Below are 21,925 nucleotides of genomic sequence, written 5' to 3'. Positions count from 1 at the left end.
CAATTTTGCCCTTTTCAGGTTAACATCTCATTGTTGTCCTGGACAGCACTGCCTTTCGTTCACTGACCCACGAGTGAACAGCTGGTCAGTGGCCAGTGCTGCTTCCTTCAGCTGGGAGGTGGTGATGTGATAACACTTCCGTGGAATTTGGTTCTTGGTGTATTAAGGGTTCAGTTGTACGTTTATTTTTTAATCTGCACCTCTGAATTGGTCTTTTGATTGCAAAGAGATTGCTTGTTGGATTTGTTTCTGAATATTTCGTGGATAACAGGAGAACCTTGCTTATCTGTGTGTTCATTTAATGTGTTTTTGCCAGGCATTTAAATGGGTGCATTAGCCCTTAGCCCACTTTCTGTGTGTGGTGGAGTCATTGAAATCATTTATGTGAAGTCTCTTCTATTAAGGCCAGAGGACGTGGAGTGGTGTCTCCATAAACTAGGGGGAAATGGCATTGTTCTGCCCTCCTCCCTGGGAACGCTGGTGTTTCCAGGTCTCTGAACTTGGCTCCCACACTGGGAGAGTGGCTGTGGCTTCTGGAGCCCGTTTTGTGCGGGACTGACTCCTTCACTTGCTTTATTCCCCACCATCTTTGCTGCTTTATGACGCAGGGATGAGGGAGTTGGGCCCAGGGGCCTTGCCTGTGCCTGAAGGGCCCGATGTAGAAACTCCTCATGGGAAGGATGTTCCTTGAGGGCAGCTTTTGGAGTCTTTTCCTACTTTTAACTGAGAAGCAGCTATTCACATGGTTCTATTCTGCTAGTGTGTTTCAAAATAATTGGTGTAGAGTTGCGAAGATGTCCGAGACACCCATGATCCACTCCGGGCCAGTGACAGGCAGTGTGCTCAGATGCATTCAGACCACATTCAGATGCCAAAGATTCTTGCTTGGTTATTCTCAAACTTATGAGAATCTAAAACGTGGGCCACGGTATGGATTTTCTCTTGAGCCCCCATGACTTTGCCTTGTATTTTGGGCATAAATGACTTCATCAAGGGGAAAGAATTTGAGGGAGGAGCCTCTGAGGCTAGCGGGGGCGGGGGGAAGAGGAGGGAAAAGGAGCTGTAGAGGGAAGAGCCAGGCTGGGGCTGGGGCATCTCCCCATGATGCTCCCCCACCCCTGGCGCGAGGCCCCAGGGACTGACTGATTTTCCCACAGGAAACGTGTATGATTGCGTGTCTGTTTTGTGGGCTGGCCATTTGGATTGGGGGAATGTCTGTGTTGTGATTCCTTATTGATTCGAAGGTTGAAAAGGTTTGTGCTCAATACAGGGGTCTCCTGGTGCGATGGGAAATGTGATCGCAGCCGCCTTCGGGGTGGGGAGAGCCCTTGAGGCCCTCAGTGGTGGCCAGTGTCGGCTTCGCTTCCCTGGGTGAGCTGCCCTCAGGGTGGGAAGGGAGGTCCTCGGTGGTGGCCGCTGTTGGCCTTCGCCTCCCTGGGTGAGTGCTGCTCCATCCCCGGCTCTCCGACTCCTTGCCTGGGCACCTTCCTCGTTGGAGGCCGTGATCCATCAACTTTGTCCACGCGTGTCCTGCAAACTAGTGCTGACTGCAGGTTCAGGAGTGGTCAGAGGAGGCCAGAGGAGGCCCTCGTGATGCGAAGCTAAACGTTGAATGATGGCGCTGCTGAGTGCATGAGCCGCGTCAGCCCAAGAGTCTGGGTAGGAGGGAACGGCGGGGTGGAGGGAAGACTGGACAGATGGGTGCTTTCCTCGGCCCCTGGGAGCACGGTCAGGTCCATGCTCAGACCCCCTGGTTTCTCCCACATTGCCATAAATAGCAAGGAAAGGACTCGGGGCATCCAGGGACCTCAGGGGTATAAGCTGTGTCCTTGCGTGGCCCCAGCTGTGGCCAGTGATGTTATTCTCTTTAACCTCAGGCTTATTTTTTATAAAAACACAAAGGGACAGAAGTAGTTCAAGGGCCTCTAAAGACTTACGTAATTGTTAATAGGCCTACTTTTATGCTTTCTTATGTATTAAGAGCAAATCATGAAACAAACTCATTTCTGTTTGAAGAAATCTTTACTGTTCTCATTTTTGTGGCAAGCAACATTGATTCTTTGCTTAGTGAGCATTAGTGCCCTCCTGCCCAGTGCGGTTGCCTGGCGTGTCCTCGCACACACCTCTGTCCATTGGTCTCCGTTCACCTTTCCGCCTAGAATTGTAGGAGGGGCGCTGGGATCTTAGGGCTAGAAAGAAACTCTGAAGACCACTTATGGGGCGGCTTTTAGTCAGGGCTCTCCAGAGAGACAGCCAGCCGGGTGTGCGTGTGTCTCCAGGGGGAGGCTTGCTGCAGGGGCTACAGAGTCCAAGAAGCCCCAGGACCCACAGCCTGCAAGCTAGAGTCCTGGGAGGGTGTGGCTTGAAGACTTGAGAAGCGGAGGGTGCAGATCCCACCCGGGTCTGAGGAGCTGAGACCCAGGAGCACGGGCGGCAGAAGACAGATGTCACCGGCCCATCAGCCACACAGGTGGAGTGAACCCAGTTTTCCCCGCCTTGCTGTTTTACTTGGGCCCTGGGTGGATAGGGTGGTGCCCCCCACACCGGCGAGGATGGGTCTCCACTCAGTCCAGAGGCAAACATGCATCTCACACAGAAATAATGCAGAGCCAGCCATTTGGGCACCCCGGGCACGCTCAGGTTGATGCACAAAACCAACGCCGCGCGTGGCCCTGAAGTCTGCGTGTTCGCATCACTCCACGCACATTGCTCAGTCATCGTCTCGGTGAGTTTGTAAGCTCATTGTGTGGTTCTGGGGCTCTTTGTCCCGGGTGGTGGTGGTGGTGATGACAGGCTCCCCACTGCCCCAGCTCAGGTATGGAAGGTGATGGCACCAACGGCTCCTTGTTTCTCAGAAACTTGAGCGGGTGCTCTGTGCAGCCAGTTCCACCTGCAGCAGCATCTGTTCCCTATGCCTATTCCATTCGGAGTGTGTGCCTCCCTTCTGTCGAGGGTGCAGCCTTCTTTCAGGGAAGAACTGTGTCCTGCTCGCCTGTATCTCCTGTGGTGTATCTCATGGCTGAATAACTAGCTATAGTATACCTCGGTGGCTGAATGATAGGTTCATTGGAAGGAAAACTTGATACTTTTTTTTCTTTTTGGGATGGAGTTTCACACTCAACGCACAGGCTGAAGTGCAATGGCATGATCTTGGCTCATTGCAAACTCTCCCTCCCGGGTTCGTGATTCTCCTCCCTCAGCCTCCCAAGTAACTGGGGCTACAGGCGTCTGCCACCATGCCTGGCTAATTTTCGTATTTTCGTTAGAGACGGGGTTTCACCATGTTGGCCAGGCTAGTCTTAAACTCTTGACCTCAGGTGATGCACCCACCTCGGCCACCCAAAGTTCTGGGATTACGGCCATGAGCTACCACACCCAAGAACTTAATACCATTTTTTAAAAAAAAAATCATAATGGGCTTGTTAAATGCTTACGTTAGTGCTTATTTTTTAAAATGTTATCTGTGACCTTTCATCTTTTCATAGCACTTCTCGTGTGAATATTTAAAAAAGGCCCTTTAGTCATGGGGGAGAAGCAGTTATCCCTTTCAGCAGAGGGAGATGGAGGAACAGGCCCTCGTGGGTCTGAGCATAGACAGTCACCCCGACCTTGGTGCTTGCTTAGGTCTGTTCTCTGTTCACCGTAGTGCATCCACTCTCATTGTCAGCTTAAAAATAAGCTTTTTCCTCTTTCTAATCAGAACAGTTAGTTTGTTAACCATCACGTTAAGGTATCGAGAATGATGGCTTTCAGGCCTCAGATATGACACAAGTAGTAAATGCAGCTGACCCTGAACAACATAGGTTTTGAGCTTCGAAGGATCACTTATGTTAAATATTTTCCAACCAAACCCTTACTGAAAAAACCTGGCTTTGTGGAGGGCCGACGTTTCCTACATGCGCTTCCATAGGGTGGCTGCGGGGTCCTGTGGATACGTAGATTTGGGTAAACTCGGGGGGTGTTCTGGAATCCATGTCCCTGTGTATACAGAGGGACAACTGCAGCTTTTTAAAAATTTGTGTCCTGCCTTGTCCTGAAAAGGCTCCAAGGTGGATGCAAAATTATTTCATTTTTTTGGTTTTCTTGGTGGGATATTGATGTTTATTCTTCAGTGTCTAAAATCCTGAGTGAACAGAGTTAGTGCTTCAGGAACAAAGCCAGTCTGGAAACACATATTGAGATATCCACCTTTCCTTCATGGTTTCACAAAAGGCCATGATCATATTTTATTCGGTTGAACTGTAGGAAACTGCCAATATTTGCTGTTTTTGGCGTACAAAATGGCAAGTTCGTACGATATTAAAAACAAAGGCTTCCTGGATGGGGAAAATAGGAATCGGTAAGAACCTGAAGTTGTCTGTCATGGCCTCTGAGTCACAGGTAAATAAACCTGCGTGAGGGGAAGTTGGCTGTACAGTATTTTCCTTCTGTTTTGAGACTGTCGGAAAAAGGCCAGTTCCATTGCGTTGGGTCCCTTTGCCTCACCTTTGCTGCAGAGGGGACTTGCCATTATTCCTCTTGTTTCCGTTGCCCAGGAGGCTGATGCCACATAGAAGACCTGCAGGTCGGTGGATGTGAAACAGGCAACGGACACGCTGTGCACCTTGGGACGCATCTGAGAAGTGCGTGCTTGCAGCAGGTCTGAGGTTGAGGGCGTGTTCCATGTCCTCTCTCTTCTCTGGCTTTGAAGGCCTTTGAAGTTGGTCCTGGAAAATGAAATTTAGTTAATGCTGATTTAAGCTCCAGGTCAAAGCTGGGGGGGCGAAGAGACCCGCCCTTCACTAGAGGTGTGAAGCATTGGGCCTTCCCATCAGGAGGCAGCAGGGACTCCAGAAAGCCCCACATGCCCTCCAGTTCCCTTATGTTGAAATTTTTTGTACTCGGCCATGCCGGGTCATTTTGGGAGGTAAATGGGGGGTTCACATGGGGGTGTGCAGTATTATTAGGTGTCAGGTGTGAGAGTTGAATTTGTAGAAGCTGTGCAGATAGGAAAGGGCCTGGCCGATTTAAATCCAAGGAGCCGATTTAACGCGAGGTCTGTGCTCTGCCTGGCTCCGTGTCTGACCGGTGTCTCCCAGTCTGCAACAGGACATTCACGTGACTTGGCGCCATTGTCCCACTCTGTGTAGACGTCTGAGGATCTGTGTGCGGCTGCTCTGTGAGCATGAGTTGTGATAATGAACTGAGAAACAGTGAACAAACCCTGAATTGGGTAGCACTGGTTCCACGGCCACTTCTGCCGTGGTTGGAGTCATTCATAATAAAGTGTGCTGGACTCCTATGCAGAGCTCTGAATTTCAGAGGCCCTTTAACTCGGCAGCTAACGAGCCGCTTCCTTCAGAAGACATTTGAGTCCCCTTTACCTGCCAGGGTGACCCTGGGAGTTTGAAGATGAGTGAGACAAGCCCTCCGTGTCTTATGGATTTTACTGTCCAGAGGAGAGACAGATGTGGATGGTGAAGGAGGCCCTATCAGAGGTCAGCGCATGTCAGTTTTATTTCTTCAGCACTTGCTGTGTTCAGGCGGTGCCCCGGGCCATGTGCAGAGTATCTGGGGACCCTGCCCATGGCATCCCAGGCACAGCTAGCATCTGCGCCATCTTCATACTTGGTCTGAGTTTTGGGGAAGTACCGAGGATGGATTCTGCCTTTGCTGGAGAGAGTTGGAAGTCAGGGCAGCCCTCCACAAGATGATGATCGCCAGCTGATTCCTCAAGAGAGAGAGGTGGTCCCCACATGGGCAGAGCAGGGCAGCATGCGCAGACCTGGGTGTGGGGTCTGGGGCATGTGCATCTGAGTGGGGTCTACTGGGAGACAGCAAAGGTGAGGTGTGAAGGCAGTTGGAATTTACAGGACAAATTATCACTAAGGCCATGCTGGGAAAACATAAAATTGGGACTCTCTGGGGTAAACGTGGACTTAGGGTGACCCTGGGCGTGGGTGTTTTCAGGCTCTGAAGGCAGAAATTTAGGAAATTGGGGCAGAGCTGAGCCCCAGACGAGGATGAAGACCACCCTTGGGATGTTGAATGAGACAGGGGTGGAAACCCAGTGAATGTCCTAGGGTCAGTCCAGCAGGAAGGCAGCAGAGGAGACCGCTGTCCTCAAAGGCCTCGTGGGGCATGCCTCTCAAAGTGCTGGGATTACAGGCATGAGCCACTGCTCCCTGCCGATACTTTTAAAATTTCTAAGCTACTCTCTCTCATACCCACTCCCGTATTATTTTTTTTTTTAGACCAGGTTTATGGCTATATTTTTTCCAAGGAAATCAAACCAGTTACCTGTTTGAAGTACAAATAACACCGTGTTTAAAAACCGAAAATGCCAATTTGCATAGAAGTTTCCAAATACCCAGTTGGTTTGAGCCTTGCATTGCAGTGTCACTACCTGCTCTTAAATTTCTACACGATGTATAGATAGCGAGGCAGGGACGGCTCGTACATCTTCAGGTTTCGATTCTACTCACTTGGGCTATATTTTCATTTATTTTGGCACACCTGTGGGTGTGGCAAGCAATGCTAGGGTATTTATTTTGAAGCTTGTCCAATAACAGTTGGGAAGATTTTCACATTTTTAGAATTTTCATAGTAATAGTTATAATTTACAAAGAATTTAAAATTGTGTAGTCATTATTTTGCTTTTTTCTAGATGTGCCCCGAAACAGGGTTGCTAACTATCATTCTACATCACAGGATTCAGAACAGTACCCTTTTGGAGCAGATGCCTGTAATCGAGGAATTCCGCCTAGTCGGTTCACTTTAAACGTGTTTAAAAGGTTTTCTTTATCCTGGTTGGCACCTGTGGCTACAGTTTGTTTTCACTGCTGAGGAATATTCCATGATGGAAACCGTAATTCATCTGTTTTTCATATCGGTGGACATTTGGATTATTTTGGGAGGGTGTTTATGTCTATTCAGCCTTCATTGTTTCAGGATTTTTTGTAGAAGATAATGTAACAGTGTAACATCCTCTGCTACGGAGCCAACACGAACCCTGATGACAGCCACACAGACTCACGCACAGACTCTCAGGCCTTGTTACCAACGCATAGAACCATTTTCTTAAGTTGAAACACAGTAGCAGAACCTGAAGCCATGTGAACGGGTCCTCCAATCTTACACTTGGAATTCACTTTTTATTACTATGTCTGCCAATTAGGAAGCATATCAATTATACAGAAAACTGAGAATGTAAAATTATATGTTTATAACAGAAAAAAAACTTATTTAATACCCCAGAACACATGACTATGTTTTTCCCTCATACCCCACCACTGTTTTCTTTGCTTGAAATGTGAAATGACACTTGAATGCGGTTTTCTAGCGACTGTTAGACTGGCATAGTTCTTCAGAGACAGAGGATGTAAAGCACATGGAGAATTTCTGTTTGTGGAATGTGATTTCCCGGTCACCTCATTCAGGCTGCCGCCGCCTTCCCCTCTGGCTGCCTGCACCGTGGGACGTCTGAGGAGGTCCCTGTTTCATCCTCTGGAAATTCTGAAAAGGAAGGAGAGGAGGGCGTGCAGGGTGTGGTACCTTTGTGTTGGTCCTTTGAGCTTTTATTTGGAGTCTGGGCTACCTTGGTGGTTCCTGCCTTTATGTCCCTAGCTCGTGGCTTCGTCCTTGTGTCTAACTCACAGGCAGACAGATGGAAAGGGAAGTTATATTCAGCCAACAGTTTGATCTTATTCTGAAGGCTCAAATCGACTGGGTATTTGGAGACTTGTGTGCAAATTGGCATTTTTGGTTTTTAAACACGATGTCTTATTTGTACTTCAAATGGGTAACTGATTCTCTTGGAAAAAATATAGCCATAAAGATGGTTCTTTTAAAAAAAAAAAAAAAGGAGTGGGTGTGAGAGAGTGGCATAGAAATTACACCAGTAATGGTTGTGCGTGGTGGCTTACGCCTGTAATTCTAGCACTTTGAGAGGAGGAGGCAGATGGATCCCCTGAGGTTAGCAGTTCCAGACCAGCCTGGTCAACATGGTGAAACCCCGTCTCTACTGAAAATATGAAAATTAGCCAGGCATGGTGACAGGCACCTGTAATCCCAGCTACTTGGGAGGCTGAGGCAGGAGAATCACTTGTACCCGGGAGGCAGAGGTTGCAGTGAGCAGAGATTGCACCACTGCACTCCACCCTGGGCGACGTTCAGAAACTCCATCTCAAAATAGAAAGAAAAAAAAAAAAAAAAACACCCCGGTAACGGAAACCTGACTGCGTCATCTGTGATGGAGATGGCGGATTATTTGATTTTTAGTGACAGGATGAATTGGATATGTTTGCAGTATTGATCTTGACAAGGGAAATGGTGAGAACCAAATGTGCCGCCCAGCTTGGGCCTTGCCGTTGGCAGAAGACCCTGGCGGGCAACAGACTGGAGACTCGGAGACCAAGGAGAGAATTCTCACGCTGTGATGCTGGTGCAGTGTGTGCTTCTGGACTCCTGCTGGAGGGAGCGGCCCCTTTGCCTTGCAGGCTTTGGTGTAATGGAGACCTTAGGACCTGCCCCTCCTGGCACACCTGTGGGTGTGGCGAGCAGTGCCAGGGCTGAGGCACAGTTGGTGAGCCCGGAACGTGGAGGGGGAGAGGCTGTACACGCCGGCAGGCGTCTGCTCCAGCAGCCGGGGGTTTCCGCAAGGGGGCGGGGCGTTGGTTTTCCTCCTTGAATTTGGGTAGGGAGGGTGTCCTGGGGTGTTGTGTCTGCACTTGTGTTGCTCTGAGGTCAAGTTGTGGCCTCGAGTCCCTATCCCTCTGCCAAAGTGAGGGTTTGCCCATTTTCAGGTCAGATTTCCCTTGGGTCCGGGTCTCTAGGAGTGGGGCGCATTCCAAGGGGGCGTGAGCACGGTGGACGCGCCTGGGCCTCTTCCTTTCCCCCCAGCTCCTGGGCTGTGTGTGAAGAGCTGCCCAGCGGAATCGCTCTCCTGCCTGGTGTTTCATTCACCAGAAATCGTTCTCACTGTGGACTCTTGAGTCAAATGTAATCCAGGAATGGAACGTGCTGTTGCTGAATGCCACACACAGCATCAGGAGCTTAGTTGGGGATTATATGATCTTACCCCACACCTTAAAAGTAAAGACTATAGTTGTCAGGCCTCTGAACCCAAGCCAAGCCATCGCGTCCCCTGTGACTTGCACGTATATACGCCCAGATGGCCTGAAGTAACTGAAGAATCACAAAAGTGCAAATGCCCTGCCTGGACTTAACTGATAATATTTTACCAGAAATAAGTGAAAACGGCCGGTCCTTGCTTAAGCGATGATTTTTGTGTGTGCGTGAAATTCCTTTTCCTGGCTCATCCTGGCTCAAAAGGCTTCCCCACTGAGCACCTTGTGACCCCCACTCCTGCCCGCCAGAGAACCCCCCTTTGACTGTAATTTTCCTTTACCTATCCAAATCCTATAAAATGGCCCCACACTTACCTCCCTTCGCTGACTCTTTTCAGACTCAGCGCGCCTGCACCCAGGTGAAATAAACAGCCATGTTGCCCTCACAAAGCCTGTTTGGTGGTCTCTTCACACGGACGTGCATGACAATAGTTAAGGGGATACTGAAGTCTTTAGCAGCTCCAAGAACTTTTTCAGTTTGTGTCAGGACATTTTAGGCAGAAGGAAAAGCTTGCTCAGGCAATCTTATAGAAATGTTTGGTGCAGCGCCATTAACTCGTGGAATAAATGTGTAACTTTCCATGGCGGCCCTCTGGAAAGAGATGCACTTTGAGTGCACCCTGGTCTGCTCGCTACAAGAATCGGCCGTGTCACCCCGCTTTCTGTGGGTCTGCAGGTGTGCGTGGTCCATTGCTCTCCACTGTGGCCATGGAAGGGAAGATGATCTGGAATGCTGGCGACACTTATCGGTGTGTGTTGATGTGTGCTGCTTTCCACAGGGGAGAACATTTCTGTTTAATAAATATCTCATCACGATGATGACTGCAAGATATTTGAGCCTCATTCAAGAGTGTTTCTGGGTTCCTTCTGTTTTTAATCTGCTTTCTAGCACTAAGCAAGTGAAGACATGGAAAGTAAAAACCCATCGAACTTGTAGAGACATGGTGTTGTGTAGGAGCAGACTGTAGCCTCTGGCTCTTTTTAAAGATTGTAGTAAACCTCTTACCTGGGATGGCCAGGGTGTAAATTATCTTGTTTAATCGAAATGTGAATGAGTCAAAGCTGACGCCTGCATTGTTGATGAAATACCAGATTTTAAGGGAACATGTCAATGTACCATAAGATACCAGCAAAGTTCCTCAATGAGGTTCGGCGCGGGCTTGGAGGAGCTGAGCCTTAGGTCACCAGGGTCGTCTCTGGGAGCAGATGCTCAGTGTGGGCATTAGTCACTTAGCCTTTCCAGAGCCGAGGAACAGCTCGCTGTGGTGGTTTTAGAAACCTGTATTTTGAGTCAGTTTGTCCCACTTGACTAGAAGTTGCCGCTCAATTTCAGACCTTTGCCTCCACCGTGCGCTCGTTTTCTTGTCCCCTGATAACTGCCTCGGTTGCCTCAGCCTGACATTCGAGCCTCGTCGTTCATGGACACAGGCTCCGTGGTGGGGCAAAGGCCGCGACTCCGGCTTGCACAGTTCCGTGCCTCTCACCATGGTTTATCACATCACTCCCGGGATCTCCCGTTTAGAGGAAGAGTGTCCCTTTCCTGCAGGCCCTGTGTGGTGTGGAAACCACCCCTACCTACCTTTCTCTTCTTTGAACTGTACCGTGAAGCTATTTCTGTTCTAGTCAACCGTCAGAATTTAAGGAACAGTGATTCATGTAACTTATCACACGCTTCTCAGCAGTTCTTTATGAATTTCATTCTGTTGTGAAATTATTGCAGTTTTCATGGCTATGCTGGTCTCACGTTGTGGCCCTTGGTAACTACCTTGAAATGAATTGCCTTCCCCATTGTGTGTAAAGGTTGTGCCTGGGAGCTGTTGAGGCCTCACCTTGGGGAGGTGGCTTTGCTCTCCTGACAAGAGGAAGAATCTTATTTAGAGCATTTCTAATGTGGTTTTTGCTTCCAGACAGAATTACTTTTTTCACAGAGACGGCCACTAAAGTCATAAATTATGCTCAGGATGGACACACGGGTCAGCTGACAGAGTGGAGTCCAGAACAGACCCAAAGACGCAAAAGCAGTTCAGTAGAATTTGAGTCTTTTCAACAAATGGTGCTGGAATTATGGGACAGCTGTATGCAAAAGAGTGAAAACAGGGAGAAATTCCTGTATGAAAATTAAGGTGGACCATAGCCCTGAATGTAAAATACCAAATTACAAAACCTGTAGAAGAAATGGAAATTGTCAAGACCTAGGGCGAGAGCTCTTAACCATGATACCATGATCCATAATCAAGGAAGAAAACAAGTAAGTAAGACTCATCAAAATTAAACTTCTAATATAAAAGACACCCCTAGGGAATTGAAGAGACACATTTTCGATAGATGGGGATAAGATGTCTATGAACCATGCAGCCGGCAAAGGACTCGTATCCAGAATGCACAGGACTCCCACGGCTCATGACAGAGAACAAACCACCTGACTTAAAAGCGGGAAGAGACCTGAACAGATGCTTCACTGAGAAGGATGGGAGGATGGCCTGAAAGCATCTGAAATGACCTTCAGCGTGACTGGTTGCACCGAGATGTGCACCAAAGCCGCAGCGAATTTGTTCACACCCCTGCTGGAGCGCCTGACTAAGGTCTTCCGACAGCCCCAGGTGCTGGTGAGGACAGGCAGTCGAGACTCCTGTGCGATGCTGGGGTTCAGCACGGTGCAGACAACTTGGCGGTTTCTTATAAAACTGAACTCACACAAACGTGGGGCCCGGTGACCCCACTCCTGGGTATTTACCCTAGAGAAACAGAAGCTGATGTTTAAGAAAAATTGTGCCCAGATGTTAATAGCGCTGTCTGTAGTTGCCCAAAACAGGTTACAATGTGCTACAGCCATACGTGGAATAATAAACATCCAGCAGCCCCGAGGCCTGGCTGTTGATCACAGGACACCCTGGGTGCACCTCCAAGCACGATGCCCAGGAAATCGTGATTTTGCGAGTGTTTTGCCACAACACTTGCAAAAGACAGACTCGGAGGATGGGAGAACACAGAGACGGTGGTTGCTGGGAATGGGACGGTATGCTTATGAGGCCCCGTGAGTGGGTTTGGGGCTGCTGGACTGTTCTGCTTGTGTGATGGTGATTATGAGAATATTTGTGCCGAAATTCACAGAACTGAACACTGTCCGCTTTACAGTAATTTTTAAAAAGAGTTAATATGCTCATTTTCAGTACTGTTTTTAATGGAAGATGGAGTTTGCAGACAATTCGTTAGGGCAAGCCTGTCTCAGGAGTTTGTAGACGATTCGTTAGGGGCCTGTCTCAGGGCCCTTGGGTTGGGTTGAGTTGGGCTGGGTTGGGTTGGGTTGGGTTGGGCTGGGATGGGTTGGGTTGGAAAAGCCTTCCCTATTGCAGGCAGTAGCATGGGGCATGGAAAGGATATCGCCAAGGAAACACGGAGAATCCTTTGAGGAAGCATGTGTATTTCTAACTTGCTATAAGATAGAATGGGAATTTGTAATGGTTTTGTTTTCTAGAGTCTTGGTAGAATAGGGAAGACAGTGTAATAAAAGCTAATTTTGAAATGAAGAATTTTAAAGATTTTCAACAGAAATAGCTCTAGGAAGTCACCCTGGAAATGTTTTTAAAGATGTTCAGTAGCAATAGCTCTAGGAAGAGTCACCCTGGAGTTGCTTCTTGAGCATTGCTTTTCTGGCTGTATCTTCCGACTTTCATTTTTAAGTTTTGCTGTGAGTTGGGGATGTGTGGGAATAGCCATTCCCAGGTGTTGGGTAGGAGTGGCCCTGCAGGAGGGTGCATGTGCCCCAAGGCCTGGGGCACTGTTTCAACCTAGCATGGAACATAGGAACTCTTGTCAGTGGCTGGAGTAAGAGTACCCGCCTGGAAGGCTGGGGAGCCCTGGGGTGGTCTGGGTACTGTCCTCCCTGCCTGCAGGATAGCAGCTGGAGGAGCTTGAAGGCTGCCTGCCTCATGGCTGTCAGTGCAGCAGCCCTTCCTGGCCCTGGAGCAAGCTTTTGGTCCATGAGTCTCTGCACCGGGACTTGCCTCCTGGGACCTCTGCCACTGTCTTGAGGGCCCTGGTGCCCAAGCCTCAGGCAGCTGCGACCCCAGATTCGGTTGCTTTCCCTGCCATCTCATTCCAGCACGAGTGCTCACCCCACTCAATGCAGAGCCTCAGGTTCCCTCAAGATCCCCAGAGATGGAATCTCCCAATTTAACAAGATAGTTGGTGACAAGATTTGAGCGGCACTGATTTAACTCAGCTCCCAGAGTTTAAGTTCTCAAGACACAGTCCTGCTCCTTCCCTGGCCTCATCCTGTGTAGCTGGTGTGGATGCGGGGTTTCCGGAGGGTGGGGCTGAGGCAGGTCAGCAGCAGGGGGATGGCTCATTATTGATCGCTCAATACCTTGAGGATAACTAGGATTAATGACCTTTATAGGGTTGTAGGTTTGGGGTATATACATACATACATATATATGTATATATATATACACACATACATATATATATGTGTGTATATATACACACACACACACATACATACATATATATATACACACACATACATATATATATATATATTTTAAACGAATTGGCTTTCACGTGGGGCAGCCTACAGCAGTGTGGCCTCACCAGGTGCCCAGCAAAACACCTGCTGACACTGTTACTGTGTGTGTTCCCGTCATCCCACGAGGTGGACACGGTTATCACCACATTTTTCTGACATGAAACTTGGAGAGGAGAGGGTTTAGGAAACTCCTGAAGCCACATTGTCAGCGGGACCCGGGTGGTCTGGCCTTACATCCTGCACTGTTTGCCCCTCGCCACGCTGTCAGCAGACCTGGGTGGTCTGGCCTTAGAACTCCCGCTGACCGCCCCTCCCTGCCACGTTGTGGGGTTTTTCCTGCTTCTGGGCAGCATTTGATAGCTTGTAAAACAAGACCAAGACTTGCTATGAGTGGATATGCCATTATCTGAGATCCAGAACCTTTCCTGGACCTGGCATTGCCGACGTCACATAAGGGGAGGTAAAAACGTTTTCTTTGTGGTCATTGGGGCTCCTGAAATGGTGTTTTTCCCAGTGAGAACTGACTCACAAAAATCTGTTAACTCAATACTATGTGAACAGGAAGAGGTGTGTTGGGCTCTAGTTAAATGTCTCAGAGCCACAGAAGTAAATGAGGGCACCTTCCGAGCACAGCCTCCCGGAGGGGAGGCCAAGGACGTTTGTCTGGAGGGTTTGCCATGAAGCAGGACCCGGACAGGGCTAGTCTGCCTGGAGAGGCCTCTGCCATGATATAAGTTAGTTGAAGTAGTTGAGGGGTGGTGGCGTGAGGTCGGTGGTCCCCGAAAAAGCCCCTAGTAAGGCCGGTTTCCGTGGGATAGAAAACTACCGTTCAGTGGCTGTAATCCTGGCTTCACGGGTCTGATGTACAATCCTGCACTTGGGTACTTGGATCCCAACCAGGTCAGATGGTTGTATCTTGGAGCAGCGTTTGTGTCAGTAGAGAGCAGAGTGGTGGTTCCCAGAGGCTGGGAAAGGACAGAGGTGAGGCCCCTGAAGGATGCTGGTCTTCCTGGTTTAGGGGTTTGGGGCTCAGCCACCTTCCTGTGTCCGTGTAAATTATACCCAGGATGATTTTCGCTCGCCCCACTTTAGTGAAGCATTGGAGCTTCAGGATGTGCGTGCCCACGTCACCTGGGCCGTGATCCTGGAGTTGGGTGAGACTGATTCCCGGGTTTATAGAATTACTCTGGGATTATTAAAAACAGAAGCACTTGAGGCATTCATAATGCTATTTCCTGAACGTAATTTATGTGCAGTTCTTCAGAAACATTTCTCTGAGGAAGCATCTATAATTTTTGTTTTCTGCCACTCAGTGCTAGAAAGAATTGTGCAACACTCAAGTGAGTGGCATTATTCCCCTCCCTCCACCATGCAAGCAAGATTAAAGGTACCTCTGGCCCCCCTCAGTCTTCTCACCTGCAGGGCGCCTGGCGTGGCAGTGTGCTGCCTTCCGTCTTCTTTTTGGGGAGAATTAGTTGTTTTTGTGTGTACTGCTCAGCTCAGCCTGGTGCGGTTGTGTGGGTGAGGAGCTTGGTTGCTAGGTGACCCTCCCAGGCCTGCCTCCCACCTCCCTAGGCCTTGTTCTAAACTGACAGATAACCAGTGTGTTTTGGAAGAGGAGAGCAGCAGGGCAGGAGAGAGTTTATTCAGACTTTCTCCTTGCTCTGATGTTTGAGCCCTCATCCAGCCTGGGCCCTTCTACAGAGCTGCCTTTGTGTGTTGCAAACCACTCCCTCCCAGTAACCGTGCTTTTAGAGGTTTGGAAATGTGAATTAACTCATGTTCAATTTAAAGTGTACTATTAAATTTTCATGTTGAAACTGATGTATTTTATGGCCTTTATTAGATTTCTCTTGATTTTTTTTCCCCATATGAGACATTGCATCTTAAGGGAGACAGACTGGTGTTGGCCCCCTTTCCTAAGGATGGAAGTGAATTCTGAAAGCCCTTTTTGTAGGCAGCGAAATAATCAGGGAACCGTTATTATAGCTATGCCTGTCCATGTAAAGTGAGCACGACTCATAAGCAGGAAAAAAATGCAGCCCGGGGGCAAGGTGAGCCCTAATGCTGCCTGTGCCTAGCCTCCCTGCCATGAGGAACAGAAGTGCAAGCTCAGGTGGTTGAGTCAGCCTCCAAGCCCAGCCTGCGCCCCCCTCACATCCCTCTGCATCTGCAGGGGCACAGGCCATGCTGCCACCCCTCGCTCAGTGCCAGGGCTGATGCATCAGGAACGGGGGTGCTGTCCGCCCCTTGCTCGGTGCCAGGGATGATCTGTCAGGATCCCTTGTGCTCATCTGGTCCTCACGTCTTCATCACCAGCCTCCTGCTGGTAACGGGCTTGTTATTACCTTGGTATGTGTTGTGGGGTGGTGCTCAGTCCTCCGAGGGAGGGAATTGGCCCTCAGCCGATTCACATTCAACAGGACCGGGGAATGGGTTCTTGTTCCATGTCCTGGATCCCAAGAAGCCCTTGTCCTGGATCCTGTAATGCCCGGGGTCTTCCTGAGAAACGCTGGTGCCACTGGAGCACAGCCCGGGCCCCTCCAGTTTCTCTGCTTTGTAACTGCACTTGTGTTTAGCAGGTCTTCCAGGACTTAGACGCTGCTTGGTGTGAGCCAGGTTTTGTGTGGAAAGAGGACAGGTCCGAGCCGACAACCAACCAGCCCAGAACCATCTTTTATGCTTCCAGATTCTGTGGCCAAAAACTTACCCGTGGACGTTGAGGGTGATGCATTTCTGCTCCAAGACGTCTGTGGACTCAGCTGGAGGGATGGAAAGGATGTGGAGCCTCTTCACTCCTGGCCTGGCCTTGGACCTGCTGTGCAGCCTCTCAGTGGCACCAGGGCCCCCTTGTGTCACAGCAGTCTCGGGTTCGTGGCACTGCCTCAGGATGTCCCAGGCTTCATGATGTCCAGGCTCCCCTGGCATGGCGACTTCAGGTGGGTGGCACTGCTCTGACGGACGTCCCAGGCTTCATGATGGTAGGGCCTCCTTGTGCCATGGTGGCCTCAGGATGGTGGCACTGCCCCAGGGTGTCCTAGGCTCCAAGGCCAGTGTTCCATCCAGCGAAGGGAAGTTGTACTGTAAGGTCTAGTCTCGGAAGGTTCCTGGGGTCCTTTCCTTCAGAGTGGTCCTACACTCACCACAAATCAAGCCAGGGGAGGCCCTGCCAGAATTTGCAGCTGTGTTTCAGGTGGTTCCACAAGGCCTCTTTTATTTTGGCCTAGTCAGGTATATAATTCTTTTTCTCTTTGGTTTTATTGAGACAGGCAAAAAAAACCTTTTTGTTGCCCAGGCAGTGGTGTGAGCACAGCTTACTACAGTCTCAACCTCCCAGGCTCGAGCGATCCTCCTGCCTCAGTCTCCTGAGTAGCCAGGACCCACAGGCACATGTCCCACATGTCCCCATGCCTGACTTACTTTTGTATTTTTTGTAGAGATGGAATTTTGCAATGTTGCCCAGGCTGGACTCGAACTCCTGGACTTAAGCAGTCCAGCTGCCTCAGCCTCCCAAAGTACTGAGATCACAAGCATGAGCCACCGTGCCTGGCCAAGTGTGTTTCTAATTTCAAAATTAAGAGGACCCCCAGCCAGTTAATTACGTCTCTTTTGGAGCATGCTGCTTATAGTACACCAGGAAAAATCCTCCAGAACTTGGAAAGGGGGCTGGACAGACACAGCCCTTTGAGGTTGTCTGAGAAACCCCTGGGGTCTTTAACCATCTGGAGGGATGTACCATGTCAGACTCACTGTTGTCGACGGGCCGAAGCCCAGGTTTCATGAGGTTATGTGTCGGCTTGTAGTACTTTCTCTGGCAGAGATGCGAGTGACTTCTGCTCACTGAGAGGCTCAACTCAGAGACTTCATGGCCTGAGGGACGGCAGGCTGTTTGAGCTGATCGAGCAATCTCGCGCTACCCTTATTTTCTGAAACGCCTATGAGTGACTTCTCACATGGTCTTTGAAGAGGCTTCATGCCCGCGCTCCTTGGTAATGATCGAATGCTTTTTTTGACCCCTCGTCCCCTTTCTTTGGGATGTTCCGGTCTCAGTTCTCATGTGTTCTGCTTCTACGGGAATTTCTGAAGCTGCTGAATGTAGAAAGCACTGAGGAGGCTGTGCTCCCACCCCTGTGAGCCTTCCAGGCATCATCCTCTCCCCTTGGCGAGGCGGCGTCCATGGCACACCGAGGAGGCTGTGCTCCTGTCCCCCGTGAGCTTTCCAGGCGTCCTCCTCTCCCCTCCAAGGGGGACAGGAGGAACCTTTCAAACCCTTCTTAAACTTGTTTTCATGTCTTTGTTTTAACAGATTTCTTTGTATCTTCTCCCTTTTCCAGAAGTGAGGGTGAACGCTGAGTTATTCACGGGAGTCAAGAAACCACACGCAGCCCAAAGTGACGTTTGTTTCCCTGAAATGATTTGTGTGTGTTCACCTTAAAATGCAACTCAGTAAAACAGGTGTGTTTTGAGAAATAACTTTAAATTACCCAGGTAAAAATGTGACAGTTAAATTTCATCATCTGTGCGGGTGTCCAGAGCCCCCTTCTGTGATTGCGTGTGAGTTTGTGACTTGTGGTTATTTTTGAAGAAAGAAAATCTGTTGCTGAGGACTTCAGAGGGTGTGCTGGGATTGTGTAGGGTGGACATCGGGGGCTTCAGTGTGTGGCTTCCTTGAAGAGGTTCAAATTAAGGCTGAGAGTCCCTACTCCAAAATGCTCGAAACCTGAAACATTCCGAACTTCCTCATGACACTCGAAGGAAATACTCTTCGGAGCACTTTGGATTTCAGGCTGGGGATGCTCAACTGGAAAGTGAAACATTGCAAGACCCTTCTGGCCCCAGGAGCTTGGATAAGGTCATGAAGGGGGCCTGTGCCGGGTGTCCCTGGAGTGTGAGGCAGCCTGGGCTCGCTGAACTGGTTTTTGTAGGAGCCACAGAAGGGAAAGAGGGTCAAAGTGGCCACGTCTGGCTCCTGAGAAGGCTGGACCAGAAGGAGGTGGGCACGGAGGGCAGCAGTTGAGTCCCCAGCGTCCGGGGCTCCTGTCCCTGGTGGAGTTGAGAGCCTCCTCTAGTTGTGGCCTCTCCCCTGTCGGCAGCCACTGAGGCCTGAAGGGAGAGGAGGGGGCTGAGGAGAGGAGGAAGGATAGGCCTGCTTCTGGAGAGGGCCAACATCGGCCTGTGCTAGCCTCGTTTGTTACTCCTGCGTCCAGGGTGCACGGCCGTGCCTCGTGGTGTAGCAGTTCCCGGAATGCACAGCTTTCTTGTCTGCAGTAACAGCTTTGTCTCCGACCCTTGGAGGCAAGTTACCTTTTTCCCCAGTGAAAAGAGGTAGAAAATCTTATAGAAATGCATTTGCTCTAATGTCTATTTTCCGATAAGACATGGTCGCTTAGGTTAAATCTTTGGGAGGTCAAGGCAGGAGGATCACTTGAGGCCAAGGGGTTCAAGACCAGCCTGGACAGCATAGCAAGACCACATCTGTATAACAGAAAAATTAGCTGAGTGTGGTGGTGCGTGCCTGTGGTCCCTGCTACTCTGGAGGCTGAGGTGGGAAGATCACTTAAGGTTACAGTGAGCTGCGATTGCTCCACTATACTCCAATCTTGGTGACAGAGCCAAGACCCTGTCTCAGAAAGAAAAGTTAAAAAAAAAAATCCAGAAATGTCATTTTCTTCTTAAATCATCCGAAAAGAAAAATCGTTTTTTTCTAAGAATGTAAAGGGAAACTGATACGATTCTTTCCTTGCATTGTTTCTCCTTTTCAAATATTTACAGTAGTCCGTCCACATCGTCTCTCAATCTCATTACAAAGCAGCAGGTGTCTTTGAGGTTAGTGGTGTTTCTCTGTGTCGCACCTTGGAGAACAGCCAGCATGAAACCTCTTACCACAATCGTGCGCATCGTTTGTAGTCCCAATTAAAATCCTCTCCAGAGATGCCTGTGCTGCTTATTATAGCAGAACTTTGGTTGTGCTGAAATGTGCATTCAGCTAATGGTTTTAAGTTCATATCTGAGATGATGTTGTATAATTCATGAAGCATATGGGATCAGTAATGATTGAAGATAATTCTGGCTGATGTCATTTAGAGGATATTTTTCACTTCAAGTTAAAGTTTCCTTCGCGATAGTCATTTTGGGATTCATTTAACTATGTGCTTTATTTCATAGCTCAAATTTTCATTTGTCATTTCATAACATAGGATTTTGAAAGCAGATTTGGAAAATATTTCTAACAAAATGTTTGCTTATGACGTCCTAAGGAACAGCACTCAGAATTGCTACTAACTGTGGTACATTTTAAGGCTGATGATAGAAGTCACTTGAACGGGAAGTGGTGCTTTGTGAGGCAGATGGGGTTTGAACCCTGGCCCTCCTGATACACCAGTCCTGACCCTGGCCTTCTCTCCTCTACACTGGGAGATGAGAAGGTGCCAGTATCCACCTCACAGGCCGTCCTGAGAACCTGGGACTAAGGGCTTGTGTTCCTCTTGCAGGTGGTGCAGATGTGGGGGCTTGAGGATATACACACTGCAGGCTGCCAGTGTCGGGGTAATCCAGTTTTAGTCATAAAGGTGGGATTTACTTTGCTCCCCTGCTGACCAGGTGCGGTGCCGCTGTTGTAGCAGGTGTGTGGATCCTCTTGGGTGCTCCTCAGGTGGAGAAGGAGTCACTGATTCGTATTCCCAGTGTTAGATGTGAGGGGACCATGGACCTCATGTGTTCAGAGGGGAGGAGTAAAAAGCTTCCCTTGTAATTCCAAGACTGTCTATCCCAGGAATGCCAAACCACTGGCTTTCACCTGACACTGTCGTAGGTGACACTGTATGGAAATGAGGACTCATATTTCGCATACCTGAGCCAGTACCTGTCTCTCTCCAGGGCCGTGGCCAAGCCCTCTTGATTTCTCTGGGTTGCCAGCCTGGGGATCTGTAAGCCCAGTGACGTCTCCGGTCTCAGCCCCCGCTCCCCGTGGGGACAGGAGGTGGCTTCAGGAGGCTGGTGATAAATGCCTGAATGAAGCAGACTTGTGACTGCAGTTCTGTCTAAGGGCCTCCCCGGGTGTTAGATGTCAGTAAATGACACCTGTGTGTGGATCTCATGTGCTGAGAGAAACAGTGGGGGAAATCAAAGCTTGTGGAGTCTGCAGGTTCTGGACTTGGGGGTGTGTGCACCTGTGTATTTGGTGAGGGGTGTGATGTCTGGAATGAGTGTGCACGTGTGTCACGTTTGTGCATGTGTGGTGAGTGTATTTAGCAGGCGTGGGTGGAGTGAGCATGTTCATGTGTGTCGTATGTATTTGAGGGTATGTGTGGAGTGTGTACATGCATCACATTTGGTGAGGGTATTTGAGGGTGTGTATGGAGTGCATACATGCGTTTGCGTGTATAGTATTGGGTGAAGGGGTGGCATGTGTGGAGTAAGCATGCACACATGTGTGCTGTGTGTGGGGTTTCTACGTGGTCCTCCCCTGAGCCTGCTCCTGGGCCCTGCTGTCCTGGCAGCTTTACAATTTGGTGTGTCTTTGATTCCGGAAGATTCTGGAACCAAATTCTGAAGCTGTGATCACAAACTTGCAGCCTTGGAGGACGCTGGCCCATGGAGCTGGCACGAGGATCTCTGTGCTGGCCTCTCCCTGGGCTCTGTCCACAGAAGAGCATGTCCGATGATTGAGCTGTGCGGGTCTGTGGCTCCTCAGCCTCCAGTCAGCCCTCGGTTCTGCCTCGCCTCTGTTTTTCTTGCTGAGGGGCTCCGGGAAGTGGTGCCTGGGATGGCATTTTCACCCTGGGGTTGCTTTTCCAGCTGCCCAGATGCTGGCTGTCTGAGGCCTGCTGCCATCCTGGTGGACGGGGCTGTTGCGGGGGCATTCCTGAACACCTGCGGGAAGGCAGGGTTAGGAAGTGCCAGAGGTGAGTGGCTTCCTCCCACACTTGATTTTCTGGAAAGTTCTGGGTCTCATATTTTTCCCTAAGGGAAGTTAGAAACTGAGTTTCTCTTTAGGGGAATGTCTTTGCAGCGTCTGTTGTTTGAATGTTCTCCAGGTGTGGAATACTCGGGGCCGTGTGTGTTTGGGAACATCCGTGTCCTAAGCGAATTCAGTAGGGAATGGAGAGAGGCCTCCTGTCAGCTTGGCCTCTGTTTCCTGCTTGTTGAGAGTTGACAGCTGCTGGTATCCCAGGGAGAGTAGAACACTGGGCGGTGTGGGATGGAAACGTTCACTCTGACAAGGTCAGTGGGAAAGCATCTAAACAAACGTCGCTGTTCTTCAGGCTTCTGGGGGTCGAGCTTGTTTTGT

General features: G+C 49.6%; 1 long non-coding RNA gene across 3 annotated transcripts in view; it reads left to right on the top strand.

Moving 5' to 3' along the window:
• Positions 1-21,925, top strand: part of LOC135970070 (uncharacterized) — a 122,239-nt gene that overhangs the window by 73,754 nt on the left and 26,560 nt on the right. For all 3 annotated transcript variants that reach the window (XR_010585513.2, XR_010585512.2, XR_012433185.1), the window contains exons 2-3: positions 16,325-16,574; positions 17,970-18,090. This is a non-coding gene — a long non-coding RNA (uncharacterized lncRNA). The remainder of the gene's footprint in view (positions 1-16,324; positions 16,575-17,969; positions 18,091-21,925) is intronic.

The sequence above is a fragment of the Macaca fascicularis genome, chromosome 3, assembly GCF_037993035.2.
Source record: "Macaca fascicularis isolate 582-1 chromosome 3, T2T-MFA8v1.1".
NCBI lineage: Eukaryota > Metazoa > Chordata > Mammalia > Primates > Cercopithecidae > Macaca > Macaca fascicularis.
Note: the sequence above shows the minus strand (reverse complement) of the source record. Positions and strands in the feature narration are given on the sequence as shown.